The following is a 17,624-nucleotide window of genomic DNA, read 5'->3' as shown; positions in this document are numbered from 1 at the left end:
CATAGGTGACTGTACTGTCTTTGCTATGCTAATGAGGTGGCTCATGGTGATAGCTTCCAGATAGGGACTGGTCACCAAAAAAACCAAACACATGATTAGAGGGTTGAAGCTCTAGGCCAACAGCACCTCCAAGGACAGGAGGGGAGCTGGAGATAGTTCAATCACATGACCAATAATTTAATCAATCACACCCATATACTGAAACCCCAATAAAAACTCTGAACACTGAGGCTTGGTGGACACACTGACATGCAGAGAGGGTAATGTACCCTCACTCTACAGGGAGACGGCATAGAAGCTTTAGGTCCAGGTCCCTTCCAAACCTTGTCTTATGTGTACCCTTTATAATAAAACTATAACATTTTTAGTAAGCTCTGTGAGTCATTCCAGAGAATTACTGAACCTATAAATTTGGGAATCTCCAATTTTATAGTCAGTCGTCAGAAGCATGAATGTTCCGTATTTGTGGCTGGCATCTGAATTGAGAGCAGTCTTCTGGAGGGCTAAACTCTTAAACCTGTGGAGTCTGATACTAACTGATGGGCAGTTAGTGTCACAACTGTATTACAATATACCCACAGAGGGCGGAAATGGAAAAAAAGAGACAAAAAGATTAGTGGTTACCTGGGCCTGGGAGTAGCAATGGGAAGTGATAGCAACAAATATTTTTTAGAGTGATAGAAATATTCAAAAACTAGATTTGATTATGGCTGTATAACTCCATAAATATATTTAAAAATTACTGAATTATACACTTTCAGTGAGTATAACTTATGGTTATTATACCACAATAAAACTGGTTTTTAAAATCTAATACATTTCCAAGATTATAGAAGGCATTCAAAGTTATAATAATCATGTATTTCTTCATTCTGTATTCTCATAATGAACACCAAATACTTATTAAACGCAACAGTCAGTGAAAAAATAACAAGAAATGAAGGATTTCAACTGTCTTAAGAGTACTCCATTAGATATACATTAGATATACAGAAGAACTCTATCAAAATTAGCAATGTTAAATGAGGTTAAAAATCTCACAAGTAGGATGTAGGATGTAGGTAGGATGGATTAGGTCCACATTTTATGGAAAATATTTTAAAATGAAAGGGTGAGGCAATGGTAAAGTGCTTTCAACTGGGGCAATCTGGAGTTAGACAATGCCCTATGTGCTCTCATTAGTCTCAGAGATTTTACGGTCAACTGTGATTCTCCCTATTAACTGTTCTTTCACTTGATGATTTTACAATCCATTACTGAAAATTATATCAAAAGGACTGCTAGCATGTATATTATATTAATATTAAAGCCAGATTTGCATTCAGCACTGGCTAATGGGACACTTTAAACAATTAGAAAAGAGAGAAAGTTGTTATATGCATGGGATGCACTGTTTTTTAACCCCTGAGCTTTCCCTCTTGATACTGTCCTTTAATTCTCTTCTTGAAACCACCTTCCTGAAAAAAGAGGTATACATGTGTAAAATCTTATTCATCCTCCCCTCTCATTCACTCACTCCCTAACCCACTATAACCTGACTTCAATCCCAGCCATTAGGCTAAAACCACTACAGTGAAAATCACTAAACCAGACTTTTATCAAATTCCTTCAACTCTTCAACCTGCCTTAACAATCTTTCCCCTGGACTTCAATCCTCTAAAATTCAAAGATATATGGAAATTTGTACACTCTCCTATTTGAAATTAATGACATCTCTTTATCATGAAATACAAATCTCTGTTCTGACCTGCCACATCCCTACTGAACCATCTCAAATGTTACTTGCCATTATATAGCAAACTCACTATCTTAGTCCATTTGTGTTACTAAAAAGGAATACCTGAGATTGGGTAATTTATTTTTTAAAAAAGGGATTTATTTGGCTCATGGTTCTGCAGCCTGTACAAGACGCATGTTACTTGCCATTATATAGCAAACTCACTACCTTAGTCCATTTGTGTTACTAAAAAGGAATACCTGAGATTGGGTAATTTATTTTTTAAAAAAGGGATTTATTTGGCTCATCGTTCTGCAGCCTGTACAAGACGCATGGGGCTAGCATATGCATATGGTAAGGGCCTCAAGCTGCTTCTCTTCATGACAGAAGGCAAAGGGGAGCTGGCATGTGAAGATATCACATGGGGAGACAGGAAGGGGCAGGGAGGTGCCAGGCTCTTTCTAACAACCAGCTCTCACGGGAACTAACAGAATGGAAACTCACTCATTACCACAAGGAAGGCACCAAGTCATTGATGAGGAATCTGCCCCCATGACCCAAACACCTCCCATTAGGCCCCACCGCCAACACTGGTGATCAAATTTCAACAGGAGGTTTGGAGGGTCAAATATCCAAACTACAGCACTTACCTACTAAGAATACAAGAGTCAATTAAAAATAAAAATGATGTGCAAACAAAATGGTAAAAATTACATTCGGCCATACACATATGTGTAAAGTTAAATGTATTTGCTAATTCAAAATGTTTAAGTTACCTGCTGCTGAACTCACCTAATATTATATGCAAAATTCTTTTGGTATGTTTGTACAAAGAAACATTTTCTATATATCTAAAATCTTTGTTTCTTAAATAAAGCCTGTGTCTTCTAATGCATTCAACCACATCTAGCTATACAACCAGAGTAGACAAATTTAAGTTTAGTGGGTGGTTGGTGTAGCGGAAGTAGTTAGGCTCAGCCTTACCCATGTGGAAATAATTGCTTTCTTGACCTAAAGCTCTTCCCATTAGAATCAAAACAAATTGATATTATCTTAAGAACCCTTCTAATTTTTGAAAAATAAAACCTAAATGTTCCATACTTAAACAGACGTTGTTTGTTTTGTTTAAGGACAAAATTATGACACATTTATTTTTGTATTTAAATCAAAAGCAGAGTGACTATTATGAAGAAAATAAGGGAATTTCAAAAGATAATCATCTCAGTGTAGAAAGGCACACACAGAGTTGGTACAGAGAAGGCCAACAAACTTAAACATTGCGATCTGATATTTTTAAAATCTTGGTTTGACCTTTGGCTTTCTTGGTCTACACCAAACTTTTCAAAATAAACTGTTTGTTCATCAGGAGTATGCAATAATGCACATAACACACAAATAAGCTATTTAAAGCAGATTTAGTGACAAGGATAAAATATTCCAGAAAGAATAAAATACAAGTTCTGAAGTTTAATGTTTTATGATGTGATTCTGGCATGAAGTATAAATCTTCTAAGAACCTGCCAAAATATAATATGTTGTTTTGATTCATGGAATTGGAAAACTGAAATAAATATCAAGATATTATTATACTTAGTCTAGTCTTCTTCCTCTCACAGTTCAGTATCTATACCATCCAGACTGATGGCTATTAAACGATACATTTTTTCTACATGAGCAAGCTATTAATAGTAACTCCATAACCTTCTTGAAGCCTTTTTAATGCTTTATCACCCTGAAAGTGATGACCAGTGGCTTCAGTTACCTCAAACTTTCTATTCTGTGTTCAAAACTAATTTCTTCCCACCACATTAGAGATAGGATTGCGATGTCTCTGTATATACAGTAAATCTGAACATAATGTCCTTGATAGGTTCTTGACAACTGCTATTTTAAGTGAAACAATGTATGACAAACAAAACTATTTTTCCCCTCATCAATGTTATAACAAAAGGGCATTGAACAAAGGGACATAATTGGAGGACCTGCTGTAAGGCATTTCACTTAAAGTCACAGTTTCCAAGGAGCTATCGACGACATGACGTGAGGACTTACTGTACCTTGCTTATAATAAATACTCCCTAGGCCATACCATATCTCTTTCCTTTTTCTCAAGATACTTTTCCGTACTTATTTCCTCTCTCCTTCTCTAGATGCTATCCATTCTCCCCACATGCTTTTTAACACTGCTGTATTTGAATTTCTGCTTAAAAATGAAAAATCATTCTAACTCTTCTAGGCTATATTCTAATAGATTATGTACGGCTTACTAAGTATCCAATTTGAAAACCAACAACAGAAGAATAAAAGAATAGACTTGAAAAAGTTATCAGGAACATTCTAGAGTGGTCAGAATTCTTTTTTTTCCTACACGATACGGGCATATAGGAAGAAGTGAATCATGTTAATAGAAAGTATATTTCAATGGCAATAGACATGTGTAAGGTATCTTAATATTTTCTTCCCATTAAAATATGATACATAAATCAGAGGTCTTATTGCAAAAGTGATAATCCAATTTTCTTTGACAGGATCAACTAAGCCTTAGTCTGCATTTCTGGAAGGCCAGTGTCTCATCAATCTCAGTGGGACTTCTGCTCAACTAAGACTTGCAATTATCAAAACTAAGTTTTCACCATGTTATAACTTTACCCTTTTTGGCTAATAGGACTCTTATGTTTGTTTCTACAAGTCAGTTTTTTCTATTATTGCACTTCCCTTGTTATATTTACTTTATGCATAGAAACAAAAACATGATCAGCAGAATTTGGTTGAGTAGTACACATCAAGTTTGTGATTAAACATATTTTGTATATTACTGAGATACTGGCACTAGACAGCAGAGGGCACTGGCAACAAATGCCAGCCCAAATATCATGACTCACACAGGAAGGAAATAATCACTCAGAAGTGCCAATAACACTGCTATTAGTATAGCTGTGGATCAAAATATCAAAACTCTGTCTTTTATTATCAACTACCAGTTCACACACTGTTATAAATAAACATAAGATCTCCATTTGCTCACCCCAATATAGAAAATAATACAACATATGTAATAAAATAAAAATAAGTTAAGATTTAGAACAGGTTAATTCTAATAGGCTTATTTTGTGGCAGACATCGTGCTAGCTGCCTTATAGACATAATCTAATTTATTTCTCACAAAGCAATGCATGAGTTTGCTGCTGTTCTGTTTACAGAAGACAACACTGGCAAGGTCCTAAGTAGAAGGTTATGACTCAGCCACTAGACTATAAAACTTTTTGAAAGCCGAAACCATTTTGGTTTGGTTTACAATTAAAACCCAGTATCTAGTAATCTATCTCACAATAATTATTCAGGGGAACGAAGAAAAAAGAAGGAACACTAGATCTGATTCCAGTGCCACATGTCACATTTGCCTTTAGGAAGCTATCAATGAATATTTATTTGATTAGATTTTACAAGCCACCAGTTCCTGGCATTCTACTAGGCACCAGTCTCAGAGATTTCACTACTTGAACTACTTGAACTAATACTTTGCTTATTAGAGACTTACATTTTCTCCTGAGGTAGTGCTAGAAGGGAAGCAGTAAAGAAAAAAATAATAACAAAAATATATAAGAAAAAATAGATGCAACATTAAAAATATATATTTGAGAGTTTACTTCTAGGTTTCCTTGTATAAAGAATTCACATTCAACAATAATGCTTGGTTTCCTTAAATATAATATTAAAATTAAGTATAATAATTTTAGTAATGTTGGAAATATAGCTTAATATCTGAATAATCAAGTATCTTTGTGCATAAGAAATATCAAATATGTAAATTGTATTCTTTAAATATTTAATTATTTAATTCATGAATATTCTTCATGAAAAAATTTAATGTCAAAAATAATTATTACTGTATTATAAATATCATGATTTTAAAATAACACCAATATTTATAATTATCCATACAAATCTATAAAGATATACTTATCTTAAATGAAAGCTGATTGAATTAAAGTAGTATTTGCCACTTGAGTTCTGTCTCAATAAATCTTTTACTTATTCATCAGACATATATTGAGATCTTTATTATGTGCCAGCCAGGTGTTAAACTTTAAGAAATAGAAATCCCTAACAAAGAGTCCCTACCTGCACTCCAGCAATCACTCTAAAATTAAATATTCTGTATTACTTATGTACAGCATGCTCCTGGAAGGTTTAAAAAAATCCATTCTAATAAATCATTCAGAATACCTAATACCGTGTTGTAATACAAAACAAAAGTAGGTAAAAAAAAAAACCTACTTTTCCTTCTTGCTAAAACAGCAACAAACCTTAATACTCTGTTCTACTTTACATACAAAAAACTTTAAATATACTTTAAATTTCTTTTCTATTTCTTAACCTGTTTTGTCTCATACAGAGTGTACCTTCCTTGAGTTCAAAGAAGAAAGAATTAAAAAATACTTCTAAAACAGTGGTTTACAACAGTAGCTAAGTATTAAAATCAGTGGACATTTTAAAAAATGTAGATACTGGAGCACCAAACTGGACCTCATAGACAAAGTCTTTGGTGATGGAGCCCAGGTACCTATGGTTTTGAAGAGCTCCATGGGCAATTCTCAAGCTTGGTGAAAGTTTATAATCACAACTTTAAAGGCTTAATTAAGCACAGGGGTTCCCAATCCCTGGACGATGGACAGGTACTGGTCCCTGGCTTGTTAGGAACCAGGCCGCACAACAGGAGGTGAGCAGCAAGCAAGCGAGCATTACTGCCTGAGCTTGGCCTCCTGTCAGATCAGCCGCGGCAGCAGGTTCTCATAAAAGCGTGAACCCTATTTTGAACTGCACATGGGAGGGATCTAGGTTGTGTGCTCCCTTTGATAATCTAATGATGATTTGAGGTAGAACAGTTTCATCCCAAAACCAAGCCCCCCGTGGAAAAACTGTCTTCGACGAAGCCAGTCCCTCGTGCCAAAAAGGCTGGACACCGCTACCTAGGCAGAAAGGGTATACAAAGCTGCCTGTAAGCAGAAAATGTTAAAGCCATATAGGACCTTAAAGATCATCTAATCCGCTCATTTTCTGAAGTATAAAGCTGAAGTTGTGAGGAGTTCAGTAAACTGTCCAAGGTCTCAGTTAGTAAAGTCTACTGACATGCAGACTAGTATTTTTTCATTATTTCTCTTAGCTGATATTTTTGTCATGAGATTACCTATGAATCCCTGCTTAACAAATACGTTTGCAGTACTGGCTTAGCATAGGACACTGGCTACTCCAGTTGGGAGACAGAATACTAATTCTTGATTCTACCACAAGCTTATCAATACCCTAAGCACTCATATCACAAATTCTCAAGGAAATGTGATTAAAACAAAAAAAACACTATGCTGTCTTGAACCTGAAATACCTCTTTTGGAAAAACAGTGATAAGAGTACCAAAAATGGAAAGTTGTTTTGATGTATGAATGAGCTGAATAATTATAATGCACCTAGGGCATATAATAGGCACTCAACAAATGTTACTTCCCTTCAACATGACACCACCCACCCTGCTTTCCTTTTTGATTCTGCAATTAAAGTTACCTGTCCCTAGTACCTCACTTTAATCCTCAACTATGCCCCTTTTCATATTGTTTCTCCTAACTGTCAAAGCCTTTTGGCCTCTTCTCCTTGATTAATGCTCATCAGTTTCTTCAAAGCTCAGTTTGAAGATGTACCTGCTTTGCTCTCTGGCTAGGGCATCTCTGAAAGAAAGCCAGCAGCCCCAGGCAGGGGCTTATAGATAAAACTCCCATCTGCCTGGGACAGAAAACCTGGGGAAGAGGAGGCTGTGGGCCCAGCTTCCACAAACTTAAACGTTCCTGCCTGCCAGCTCTGAAGAGAGCAGCAGATCTCCCAGCACAGCACTGGAGCTCTGCTAAGGGACAAAGTGCCTCCTCAAGTGGGTCCTTGACCCCCATGCCTCCGGACTGGGAAACACCTCTCAGCACGGATCAACAGACACCTCATACAGGAGACCTCCGGCTGGCATCTGGCGGATGCCATTCTAGGACAAAGCTTCCAGAGGAAGGAGCAGGCAGCAATCTTTGCTGTTCTGCAGCCTCAGCTGGTGAATACCCAGGCAAACAGGGTCTGGAGTAGACTTCCAGCAAACTCCAACAGACCTGCAGCATAGGGGCCTGACTGTTAGAAAGAAAATTAACAAACAGAAAGGAGTAACAACAACATCAACAAAAAGGATGTCCACACACAAACCCCATCAGAAGGTCACCAACATCAAAGAACAAAGGTAGATAAATTCTCAAAGATGAGGAAAAACCAGTGCAAAAAGGCTGAAAATTCCAAAAACCAGAATGCCTCTTCTCCTCCAAAGGATCACAACTCCTGGCCAGGAAGGAAACAAAACTGGACAGAGAATAAGTTTGAGGAATGACAGAAATAGGCTTCAGAAGGTGGGTAATAACAAACTCCTCTGAGGTAAAGAAGCATGTTCTAACCCAATGCGAGGAAGCTAAGAACCATGAAAAAAGGTTAGAGGAATTGCTAACTAGAATAACCAGTTTAGAGAAGAAAATAAATGACCTGATGGAGCTGAAAAACAAAGCATGAGAACTTTGTGAAGCATAAACACGTATCAATAGAGGAACTGATCAAGTGGAAAAATGATATCAGAGACTGAAGATCAACTTAATAAAATAAAGCGTGAAGACAAGATTAGAAAAAAAAGAATGAAAAGGAATGAAGGAAGCCTCCAAGAAATATGGGACTATATGAAAAGACCAAACCTACGTTTGATTGGTGTACCTGAAAATGACGGGGAGAATGGAACCAAGTTTGAAAACACTCTTCAGGATATTATCCAGAAGAACTTCCCAACTTAGCAAGACAGGCCAACATTCAAATTCAAGAAATACAGAGAACACCACAAAGATACTCCTCGAGAAGAGCAATCCCAAGATGCATAATTGTCAGATTCACCAAGGTTGAAATGAAGGAAAAAATGTTGAGGGCAGCCAGAAAGAAAGGTTGGGTTATCAACAAAGGGAAGTCCATCAGACTAACAGCGGTATCTCTATAGAAACCCTACAAGCAAGAAGAGAGTGAGGGCCAATATTCAACATTCTTAAAGAAAAGATTTTCAACCCAGAATTTCATATCCAACCAAACTAAGCTTCATAAGTGAAAAAGAAATAAAATCCTTTACAGACAAGGAAATGCTGAGAGATTTTGTCACCACCAGGCCTGCCTTACAAGAGCTCCCAAAGGAAGCACTAAATATTGAAAGGAAAAACCAGTACTGCAAAAACATACCAAATTATAAAGACCATCGACGCTATGAAGAAACTGCATCAACTAATGGGCAAAATAACCAGCTAGCATCATAATGACAGGATCAAATTCACACATAACAATATTAACCTTAAATGTAAATGGGCTAAATGCCCCAACTAAAAGACACAGACTGGCAAATTAGATAAAGAGTCAAGACCCATCAGTGTGCTGTGTTCAGGAGTCCCATCTCACGTGCAAAGACTCACATAGGCTCAAAATAAAGGGATGGAGGAAGATTTACCAAGTAAATGGAAAGCAAAAAAAAGCAAGTGTTGCAATCCTAGTCTCTGATAAAACAGACTTTAAACCAACAAAGATCAAAAGAGACAAAGAAGGGCATTACATAATGGCAAAGGGATCAGTGCAACAAGATGAGTTAACTATCCTAAATATATATGCACCCAATATAGGAGCACCCAGATTCATAAAGCAAATCCTTAGAGACCTACAAAGAGACTTTTAGACTCCTACACAATAATATGGGAGAGTTTAACACCTCATTGTCCATATTAGATCAACGAGACAGAAAATTAACAGGGATATCCAGGACTTGAACTCAGCTCTGGACCAAGTGGACCTAATAGACATCTACAGAAATCTCCACCCCAAATCAACAGAATATACATTCTTCTCAGCACCATATTGCACTTATTCTAAAATTGACCACATAATTAGAAGTAAAACACTCCTCAGCAAATGCAAAAGAACAGAAATCATAACAAACAGTCTCTGAGACCACAGTGCAATCAAATTAGAACTCAGGATTAAGAAACTCCCTTAAAACCACACAGCTAAGTGGAAACTGAACAACCTGCTCCTGTATGACTACTCGGTAAATAATGAAAGTAAGGCAGAAATAAATCAGTTCTTTGAAACCAATGAGAACAAAGACACAACATACCAGAATCTCTGGGACACAGCTGAAGGAGTCTTTAGAGGGAAATTTATAGCACCAAATGCCCACAGAAGCACGTGGGAAAGATCTAAAATCAACACCCTAACATCACAATTAAAAGAAGTAGAAAAGCAAAAGCTAACAAATTCAAAAGCAAGCAGAAGACAAAAAATAACTAAGATCAGAGCAGAACTGAAGGAGACAGAAATACAAAAAACCCTTCAAAAAATCAATGAATCCAGGAGCTGGTTTTTTGAAAAGATGAACAAAATAGACTAGAGCCAGACTAATAAAGAATGAAAGAGACAAGAATAAAATAGACACAATAAAAAATGATAAAAGAGATATCACCATTGATCCCACAGAAATACAAACTACCATCAGAGAATACTATAAACACCTCTATGCAAATAAACTAGAAAATCTAGGAGAAATGGATAAATTCCTGGACACATACACCCTCCCAAGACTAAACCAGGAAGAAGTTGAATCCCTGACTAGACCAATAACAAGTTCTGAAATTGAGGCAGTAATTAATAGCCTGTGACCTAAAAAAAGCCCAGGACCTTATAGATTCACACCTGAATCCTACCAGAGGTACAAAGAGGAGCTGGTACCATTCCTTCTGAAACTATTCCGATCGACACAAAAAGAGGTACTCCTCCTCAACTCATTGTATGAGGCCAATATCATCCTGATACCAAAACGTGGCAGAGACACAACAAAAAAAGGAAATTTCAGGCCAATATCCCTGATGAACATCGATGCGAAAATCCACAATAAAATACTGGCAGACCGAATCCAGCAGCACATCAAAAAGCTTATCCACCATGATCAAGTCAGCTTTATTCCTGGGATGCAAGGCTGGTTCAACATACACAAATCAATAAACGTAATCCATCACATAAACAGAACCAATGGCAAAAACCACATGATTATCTCAATAGATGCAGAAAAGGCTTTTGATAAAATTCAACACCCCTTCACGCTAAAAGTTCTCAAGAAAATAGGTATTGATGGATCATATCTCAAAATAATAAGAGCTATTTATGACAAACCCACAGACAATATCATACTAACTGGGCAAAAGCTGGAAGCATTCCCTTTGAAAATGGGCACAAGACAAGGATGCCCTCTCTCACCACTCCTATTCAACATAGTATTGGAAGTTCTGGCCAGGGCAATCTGGCAAGAGAAAGAAATGAAGGGTAGTCAAATAGGAAGAGAGGAAGTCAAATGATCTCTGTTTGCAGATGACATAATTGTATATTTAGAAAACCCCATCGTCTCAGCCCAAAATCTCCTTAAGCTGATAGGCAACTTAGCAAAGTCTCAGGACACAAAATCAATGTGCAAAAATCACAAGCATTCCTACACATTGATAATACACAAAGAGAATGCCAAATCTTGAGCAAACGCCCATTCACAATTGCTACAAAGAGAATACCTAGGAATACAACTTACAAGGGACATGAAGGACCTCTTTAAGGAGATCTACAAACCACTGCTCAAGGTAATAAGAGATGACCAAAGCGAATGGAAAAAATATTCCATGTTCATGGATAGGAAGAAGTAATATTGTGAAAATGGCCATACTGCCCAAAGTAATTTACAGATTCAATGCTATCCCCATCAAGCTACCATTGACTTTCTTCACAGAATTAGAAAAAACTACTTTAAATTTCATATGGGACCAAAAAAGAGCCCATACAGCCAAGACAATCCTAAGCAAAAAGAACAAAACTGGAGGCATCATACTATCTGACTTCAAACTATACTACAAGGCCACAGTAATCAAAACAGCATGGTACTGGTACCGAAACAGATATACAGGCCAATGGAACAGAGCAGAGGCCTCAGAAATAACGCCACACATCTACAACTATCTGATCTTTGACTAACCTGACAAAAGCAAGCAATGGGAAAAGGATTCCCTATTTAATAAATGGTGTTGGGAAAACTGGCTAGCCATATGGAGAAAACTGAAACTGGACCCCTTCCTTACACCTTAAACAAAAATTAACTCGAGATGGATTAAAGACTTAAACATAAGACCTAAAACCATAAAAACCCTAGAAGAAAACCTAAGCAATACCACTCAGGACATAGCCATGGGCAAAGACTTCATGACTAAACCACCAAAAGCAATGGCAACAAAAGTCAAAATTGAAAATAGCATCAAATTAAACTAAAGAGTTTCTGCACAGCAAAAGAAACTATCATCAGAGCAAACAGGCAACCTACAGAATGGGAGAAAATTTCTACAATCTATCCATCTAACAAGGGGCTAATACTTAAACAAATTAACAAGAAAAAAACAAACAGCCCCATCAAAAAGTGGCCAAAGGACATGAACAGACACGTCTCAAAAGAAGACATTTATAAGGCCAACAAACATATGCAAAAAAGCTCATCATCACTGGTCATTAGAGAAATGCAAATTAAAACCACAATAAGATACCATCTTACATCAGTCAGAATGGCAATCATTAAAAAGTCAGGAAACAATAGATGCTGGAGAGGATGTGGAGAAATAGGAATGCTTTTACACTGTTGGTGGAAATGTAAATTAGTTCAACCATTATGGAAGACAGTGTGGCGATTCCTCAAGGATCTAGAAACAGAAATACCATTTGACCCAGCAATCCCATTAATGGGCATATACACGAAGGATTATAAATCATTCTACTATAAAGACACATGTACACGTATGTTAACTGCAGCACTGTTAACAACAGCAAAGACTTGGAACCAACCCAAATGCCCATCAGTGATAGACTGGATAAACAAAATGTGACACATATACACCATGGAATACTATGCAGCCATAAAAAGGGATGAGTTCATGTCCTTTGCAGGGACATGGATGAAGCTGGAAACCATCATTCTCAGCAAACTAACACAGGAACAGAAAACCAAACACCACATGTTCTCACTCATATGTGGGAGTTGAACAATGAGAACACATGGACACAGGGAGGGAAACATCAAACACTGGGGCCTGTCGGGGGTTGGAGGGCTAGGGGAGGGATAGCATTAGAAGAAATAACTAATGTAGATGACGGGTTGATGGGTGCATCAAACCACCATGGTACGTGTATACCTATGTAACAAACCTGCACGTTCTGCACATGTATCCCAGAACTTAAAGTATAATAAAAAAATAAATTATTTAATAAACTCTCCAAAAAAAAAATAAAAGATATACCTCCTTTAAGACATCTTCTGAATTAATTGAACCCCACTTTAATTAGTCATTTATTTCTTTATTATTTAAATTACCTGAGCTTTTAACCCATATACTTGCTTATTCTTTTGAAGCTTAGTAACTGCAATTACTTCCTAATTGTTGTGCATGTTTTTTATTTTCTTTCATAATTAGAACATGAGCTATTAATAGGCTAGATTATAAGCTCCCCAAGGCTAGAGATACCGGCCAGTTTTATTCATTGATGCATCACAGGCATCTAAAACAATGTCAGGAATACAGAACTGTTCAATAAATTATTGCTGAATTAACAGGCAGGTGTATTTCTCTTTCCATTCATGAATCTCTCTAAAACTCCAAATATAATGCTAAACACAAATATATGAAAATTTTAAATGCCTGAGTAAATGAAAATAGATATATCTGGTATTTTTAAAATTTTAAAAATTCAAACAATAGAGCCACAATAGAAAAATCAACTCACTGGCTACAGAAGTCACTTAGCTTGTTCATTACCTGTCCTCAGTGACTCTCTGTCACTGCTGTAAGAAAGATATATAGTATCAGCTGATAAAAAGAAAGTAAATGATTTAATTAAGAAGCAGGGTTTGAAATCCTGCCTTCCTATAGTAAAGAATTGTTAAACTTTGTTCTCTTTCAAAAATTGAGATTAAGAAAAACCAAATGAAAAAACACCAATTTCTGCTTTACTCTAGTCTCAAGTTATATAAGAAAACAGATAATTTTTAAAATATATAAATTTAAGAGAGTAACCTTATCTTCTAAGAAAGTACTTGTTTCACCCTAAACACAAACACCCAGAAGGCAGAAGACAGGACTACATCTCTCTGTCAGAAATAGAAAAACATCACTTTTGAACCAAGCACATTCAATAACTACTGATTATTGCATCTGTAGTTCATTCATTAATTTTAATGATTATTTTAAAAGTTAGCCCCTCAAATAGAGAAACCCATTTAAAAAATTCAACCCAGGCCAGGCACAGTGGCTCACGCCTGTAATCCCAACACTTTGGGAGGCTGAAGCGGGCAGATCACGAGGTCAAGAGATGGAGACCATGCTGGCCAACATGGTGAAACCCCATCTCTACTAAAAAAACAAAAATTAGCCAGGTGTGGTGGTGGGTGCATGTAGTCCCAACTACTCGGGAGGCTGAGGCAGGAGAATTACTTGAACCTGGGAGGCAGAGGTTGCAGTGAGCCAAGATTGCACCACTGCACCCCAGTCTGGGCGAGAGAGTGAGACTCCATCTCAAAAACAAAATTCAACCCAGAAAAATGATCTCCTTTCCAGCTTATGTGAGTCAATTAATGCACAAAGGTCCAGCTACTCCTTATACAGGACTTTATAAAGAACATCACCATAGTTAAACATTTAATGAGGTAACAGATTTGTGAAGGGTATTTTTTTCCTATTCATTTTAAGCCATATATTATTCTGTGAACATGAAAAGATAATAGTAATAATTAGAATGCATAAAAGTCATTGCTGATTATCTTGGAAACTTTAACTGCAATGCTATTTTTCAACTGTCAAACTAATAATAATTACCTACAGCTAATAAAAATTAGGAAACTCTAGTCTAAGTAAGTGAATTATTGTACATTGAGGGCAATTATATTGCATAGTAGAATCAATGAACTTTGGAGACAAGGGTTCAAATCCTAGCTCTCCAATTTCCTAGCTATTTGACCACAGGCAAAATGTTTAACTTCCCTGAGCCTCAGTTTATCTATAAGATGACCAGTGTAATTTCTCCCTTGGAGAGTTCAGAGGAGGATTTTAAGTATCACTCCTCTGCTTAAGACCTCCTATAATACATTATAACCTATAAAATAAGTTTCAAACACCTTCAAAGACTATCTTACTTTCAGAAGGCAGAAAATCTTCTCCCATTTCAAAATTTCTTCAAATATCTAAGCAGAAAGTCTAGTAAGTACACAAAATACAGCATTAAATCCAGAACAGAGAGGAGGAAACACATGCAAAGTTTATTGTCATCATGCATCTGGATAAATTCACTGAAAGACTGATATTTTTGTAATTTGGATATACCAACTTTTTTTGTCTTACCTGATACACTTGTCATGAGGCTACCTATGAATCCCCGCTTAACAAATATTTTTGCAGTAGTGGCCTAGTACATTTTTTTAAATGCCCTAGGACAAATAAATTAACCACTTGCCGCTCTCCTCCCTTAGCATATTATAAATTTTCCAATATTGATAAATACAATGATTTCAGGTTATATTTTAAATAATCCCTTAAATTATTAACCTTTTAGTTTACTCCTACTCTCAAACACATTATCTACCATTGTCCTTATACTAAAACACAGTTTAAATTTAGCACAATCCAAGTGGAATCTGGACACTGGTTAGTTCCAGACTCAACTTAAACTATTTCCACACTCTCCCAGACTTTTTCCTTTTTCCAATTATTGATAGAATTGTTTCCCCCACCAGAGAGTAAGCTCCTCGAAAGTCAGGAATCATAGCACCCATTTCCATAGCATTTAGCCCACCATCTCGGAAAATCTATGGCGTGGGTGTGTGTGTGTGTGTGCGTGTGTGTATTCAGTAGTATCTTTGTTTTGTTTTGTCTCCTCTACTTCCAAAAATCAAATCATTAAATTAAAACTAATTAGTGGCCTATCCTAACTACCATTTAATGAATGCATGCTACACATCACTCTGTACTTTTTAAACCATAAAATATTATTTTATCAACCCTGACATACCACAGACAAATTTCCTGAGAACCAAAAAAGTCAGCGGCGAAAAAAAGGAATTTCCTAATTTTAGAGACATTAAAATGTGAAGAATAGCAGATGGTAACTATGAGGTGCCATTAATTAGAAGACACATTCCATTTTCAGAGCTCTTAAAATGTAAGAAATATACGTGCATCTTACACTTTTAACTTCATTATAGAAACTGAAGGTCAGAGAGTGCTTAAACACTTTGTCTGACACTAATATTGTTAACCAGGTTGGCCACATGGAACAACACCTAATAATTAGTAGAAAAATGGATCAAAAGCCAGCTATATTAACTATTTCCTCCCTATTAAGTAAAATAAGTATATATCCAATGCGTTGACATGCTCAGGTGATTGCTCATACGGCTGTGCTGCATACATTTCCCTAACCGTCCTATAAAAGAAGATAAGTTCAACAGTTCATTGCCCACCCTATGAAAAAAAAAATATAGTAATTACTAAAATCTGAAATTCATTTTTAGACATCATAGGCAGATTACTATGTCTGACCTTATTGCTGTAAGTTTTCTTTTTTCAAAATGACACCACATACTTCAATGTTTGAGAATACAAAGTGATCAATTAAGTCTTTCTGTATAGACAAAATATATGTTACAAATTATACCAAGGTTAGGCCGGGCGCGGTGGCTCATGCCTGTAATCCCAGCACTTCGGGAGGCCGAGATGGGCGGATCACAAGGTCAGGAGATCGAGACCATCCTGGCTAACATGGTGAAACCCCGTCTGTACTAAAAAAATACAAAAAATTAGCTGGGCGTTGTGGCGGGCACCTATAGTCCCAGCTACTCGGGAGGCTGAGGCAGAAGAATGGCATGAACCTGGGAGGCAGAGCTTGCAGTGAGCCAAGATCACGCCACTGCACTCCAGCCTGGGTGACAGAGTGAGACTCTGTCTCAAAAAAAAAAAAAAAAAAAAAAAAAAATTATACCAAGGTGATTTGCCAATATATAATTAAATATTTAGAGTGTACATACTTTTCAAATGTTGGCACATTTCTGCCTAATGAGCAAATACATCAACCAACACATTTATAGTCATGAAGTAATACAATTCTATTTAACTCCTTAGATACTCACTTCCACTATTAAATATTTAGGTTTCTGAACTATAAATATTACATTAAATAACATCAAACTTAATTCAAGAATAGGGAATTCTAACGGCTAAGCATGGTGGCTCATGCCTGTAATGCCAGCACTTTGTGAGGTTGAGGCAGGAGAATCACTTGAGGCCAGAAGTTCAAGACCAGCCTAAGCAACATAGCAAGACCCCATCTCCTCAAAAATACGGAGTTCTGTATTTTATCCTTAAGTACTTGCCATTAGAATAGAAAAAGGAACATAATAATGTGGTATTACATTCGACCTCAACCTAAATTTGTCTTAGTAAAGGAGAAAATAAAGAAAGAGCAGACAGAGTGGTAATCAAGCTGGTAATAATTTTAAAATGAAAATTTATGTGAGGTGATAGAAAAATCTTCTAAAGGATTGACAAGAGCATTTTTAAAAGTCAAAACTTAGCATCTGCAGACAAAATCCTCTCCAGCTTTTTTCTCCCTCTCCCTCTCCCTCTTCCTTCCCTTCTCCCCACATGTGGTAAATGTTCAACATTTCCAATTATTTTATCTTAAGAAATAAGTATCAGTTCTGTATAACACAAAATAGAAAGAAAGCAAAAGCTAAGGGATTCTTTTT

The 17,624-nt window shown here is 36.5% G+C and overlaps 1 protein-coding gene across 7 annotated transcripts in view; it reads right to left on the bottom strand.

Moving 5' to 3' along the window:
• TMEM135 (transmembrane protein 135) overlaps nt 1-17,624 on the bottom strand; it is a 354,887-nt gene that overhangs the window by 140,808 nt on the left and 196,455 nt on the right. The window lies entirely within an intron of this gene.

The sequence above is a fragment of the Pongo pygmaeus genome, chromosome 9, assembly GCF_028885625.2.
Source record: "Pongo pygmaeus isolate AG05252 chromosome 9, NHGRI_mPonPyg2-v2.0_pri, whole genome shotgun sequence".
Lineage (NCBI taxonomy): Eukaryota > Metazoa > Chordata > Mammalia > Primates > Hominidae > Pongo > Pongo pygmaeus.
The sequence above is the reverse complement of the archived record's forward strand: the minus strand, read 5'-3'. Positions and strand labels throughout refer to the sequence as shown.